The 3,819-nt window shown below is 37.2% G+C and overlaps 1 long non-coding RNA gene across 1 annotated transcript; it reads right to left on the bottom strand.

Moving 5' to 3' along the window:
* Positions 1-338: 338 nt before the first annotated feature.
* On the bottom strand, positions 339-2,765 carry LOC306998845. Its single transcript, XR_013797681.1, has 4 exons — positions 2,631-2,765; positions 1,482-1,846; positions 1,223-1,382; positions 339-665 (listed from the first exon to the last, which is right to left on the bottom strand). It is a non-coding gene; the product is annotated as an uncharacterized lncRNA (long non-coding RNA).
* Positions 2,766-3,819: the final 1,054 nt, after the last annotated feature.

A 3,819-nucleotide genomic window follows, 5' to 3' on the forward strand; every position in this document is an offset into this window, starting at 1 on the left:
TATCTATAGTTTTAACTATGCCTGATCTAAGGTAAACTTATAAGGAATTACAGAGCATTGTGTAATATCTGTGTAGTATTTAAAAAGTTTTTCACATTCTGTTGCATTTCACTGTGTAAATAAAATAAATACTGTAAATATTAATGGCACCTTATATATTTCTTATTTTAATCATTCCTCTGTAATAGTTCTTGTTTATTTTTGTGCATTATATAGGCTATTATAAAACATTTATGCCAATAAAGTAGTTTGAAGTTAAACCAACTAAATACAGTACATTGCCAATCTCTGTATCCCATATTATGCATGTCAACTCAAAAAAACAAACTCATACCAGATATTTCAAAAAAATAATTGTGTAAAAGAGATATGCACACATACAGATAATCACACACACACACACACACACACACACACACACACACACACACACACACACACACACACACACACACACACACACACACACACACACACACTGAAATTCCCCTCTATCATTGAAAAAAACAATCAACTGAGCAATAAAATCCCTGCAGGACTCCTCCTGCCATCACCACAGACCCAGCTGGGCAGTCCTTGTGTAGTGCAGTGCAAGCACAGAGTTGACGAGTAGGGCACCCGGAACACTTGCTTACTGTCAGGAAAATGCACTCCAATCACAACACCTAATTTAGATAAAATACAAAACAAACAATATTGAATCATTTTGAAGAAAGGCATTAACATAGTACAGAGTCATACAAGGAATTTATTTTTTTATATATTTTAAACATATTATAGTAAAATGTTAGACAAGATAAGCTTGAGTGTTATTGGCTTTGTCTGTAAAGTACCTACATAAACTAGTTAAAAAAAGTTTGTCAACACAAACTTTAATTTGGCTTGATAAAGCCTATCCTAAAAGTTTGAAATAGTTTTAAAAGCTTGAAGTTTGAAGGTTTTCAGTTTGAAGATCAAAATATATTTCAAGCTGAAAGTTTTGAAGGCAGTACAGTCTATCAGACACAGACCGACAGGTAGAGATAGATAAGCAGACAGAGATAGATAGATAGATAGAGATAGATAGGTAGGTAGGTAGGTAGATAGATAGATAGATAGATAGATAGATAGATAGATAGATAGATAGATAGATAGATAGATAGATAGATAGATAGATAGATAGACAGACTGACTTTCTCAAGTACCTTTTACATTACTCACAACTTAGATTTAAAAAAATTACTGTCCAGCCATACAAAGTGGGCCTCTTCTCTGAATTTGGGCTGGCTGACAACGTCCCTGAAAACCTTGCACGTCAGTGAAAGTCTCCAGAAAGCCACATCGCCGTCGTCTGTGACGGCTCCCATCAGGATGCGTCAGAGGATGTCAGGTGGCAATGGCATCTGTCCAAAGTAGACAACAGTCAGTCCAAAATTTAACTTTACATACGACTTATTAAAAAGGGTAACTGATAGATTGACAGGAGTTTATACTGCTCTTACCTTGGTCAAAGAATCAACAGGCAGGGGGGTTTCCATCACCTCTAAAGAAATTTTTGATGTGGTAATACATCAGCTGTGGAATGCTGGTGTACCTGCAGAATGGGCACTTCTACTGCAGTCTTTTAAATACTGCTCACACTCCCCCTTGCTTAACACAGTTGTGTGCATTTTTGTAGGGTGGAATGGCTCTTAAAAGAGCATTTGAGTTATAAAGTAAACAACAACAACAAGAAATAGGTGAGAGAGAGAGAGAGGACTAGAGTAAAAGTTAGAGAATAATTAACACAGCAAAACAAAAATAATATAAAGTAAAATAGCAAAAGTGGTACACATGGAATATAAATGGGGATGACAATGCCAAGGATCTGCAAAGAGAAGGAAGTATAGAGCATCAGAATTAGCATACATTTTTTTATTACTCTAGTCTAGTGCAGGGGTGTCCAAAGTCACTGGAGGGCAACTGTCCTGCAGAGTTTATATCCAACTTGACTCCACACTCCTGCCTGGAAGTTTCTATGTCTAGTAAGACCTTGATAGGCTGGTTTAAGTGTGTTTAACTGGGGTTGGAGCTAAACTCTACAGGACAGTTGCCCTCCAGCAGCAGGATTGGACAGTGCATATACTGCTATACAGTAAATAACAGTATGCAATATATAAAACAAGCCCTACTTTCAAGGAGTTTTGATGAATTTGTATTACTATTGAATGTAGTTTCATGTTCAATTCAATAAATGCATACTTATTAATAACAATAATATCAAAATAGTTTACATTTAATCAATTTATTCATATAAAAAAATGTCCTACAATATAACTTTGTATATTGTTACAATTAACTCTTAAATCCTATATTTCTTCTCCTGGTTCATTTTTGCCACTGTATTTATTTTTAAGGGCCTTGTTTTAACACTATATCTAATCCCACCCAAACCCCACACACACACACACGCACGCACGCACGCACACACACACACACACAAACACGATGGGAAACGCTGCCCTAGTTATTTGTGTGATATGGTGAGTAAAGTTGCACGATTTTATTTTTACACCACTTCATTTTAACATCACACTAAATGCCACTTCAGAAATAAACATTGTAAATAAAATTAGAACAAAACAAAAAAAGAGTAGCTTGCCTGTACTCACCATGCAGCGATGAACAACGGAAATGAAAACATGCTAGATCGACGTCATGACTTCACGCCACTAACCAATGAGAAGAGATGTTAGCGGGAAGAGACGTGCAGCCCCGCCCCAGGTGCGGCCCCGCCTCAATCGACGTCATCACCTTGCTCCTAACCAATGAGAAGCATTATGGGCGGAGCTGCACGTGCAGCCCCGCCCCAGGTGCACCCCCGCCCAAATCTGCAGGCTGCAGCCAGGTGCTTCTCGTAGAGTTCATTCGTGACTGTGGTGACGTGGCAGTTTTCTTAACTGCAGATATAGATTGCAGTCTTCAACGCAACATACTGTAACGCTTTTCAGTAGGCCCGGATAGCTCGATGAATGGTTGTAGCATGCGTAAGCAAGACAGGCAGCGCAGTGTTAATGTATTTTCAGCATCGTCGTCGATCCCATGCACACAGTTAGCAAATACTTCACGACAACTGCGTTACTGAATAGAAATAAACCAGCATAAGAGTAACAAAAATATTAACTGGGTTACATTATGCTATATTCACAGCTCGCGCTCTCATACCGTCTGCCCACTCACCAGAGAGTGCGTTCCACTTAAAGGAGCAGTAGCCTACCTAATTCAACTCGCATGTATTCTCTTAATTCATCATTTGTGCATATGAAAAAGCTTTGTCTTTCCATGTCTGGAGTGACCTCTAGTCTGAATCGTTTCGTACAGTAAGTTTGAACATGCTTGTAATGTCTTGTTTAGGAAGTAGGCTCAGTTCTTTGTTGGATTGTGTGCACCGGTGGGTCTCATTTACAGAGATGTCCGGCTATTTTTATTTTTACATGTTAATATATGACAATATATATGACCATATATATTAAGCTGAGCTTAAGAGAACAGTTGGTCTTATATTTATGCATATGCAGTAGTAATATGGCTATTTAGGTATGTGTACATAGTACGAGTATATTATACAAAGACAGTATATTATACATTTACAAGTGCAAAAAAAAAAAAAAAATGTATACTATTTTTTTTAAATTAAAATCTTTTAATACCAAAAATTAAGTTCTACAATAACAGAAATATGGTACAATCGTTGTAACAAGTTTTTCTGGTGACTAATCCACTGATAGCATGTGTCATAGAAATATTTATGTAATTGATATGAATGTACAGAGAAGCCATTCTTAGGATGCTCAGGCCAAG

The sequence above is a fragment of the Phoxinus phoxinus genome (genome assembly GCF_949152265.1).
Source record: "Phoxinus phoxinus genome assembly, chromosome: 5".
In the NCBI taxonomy this organism is placed as follows: domain Eukaryota; kingdom Metazoa; phylum Chordata; class Actinopteri; order Cypriniformes; family Leuciscidae; genus Phoxinus; species Phoxinus phoxinus.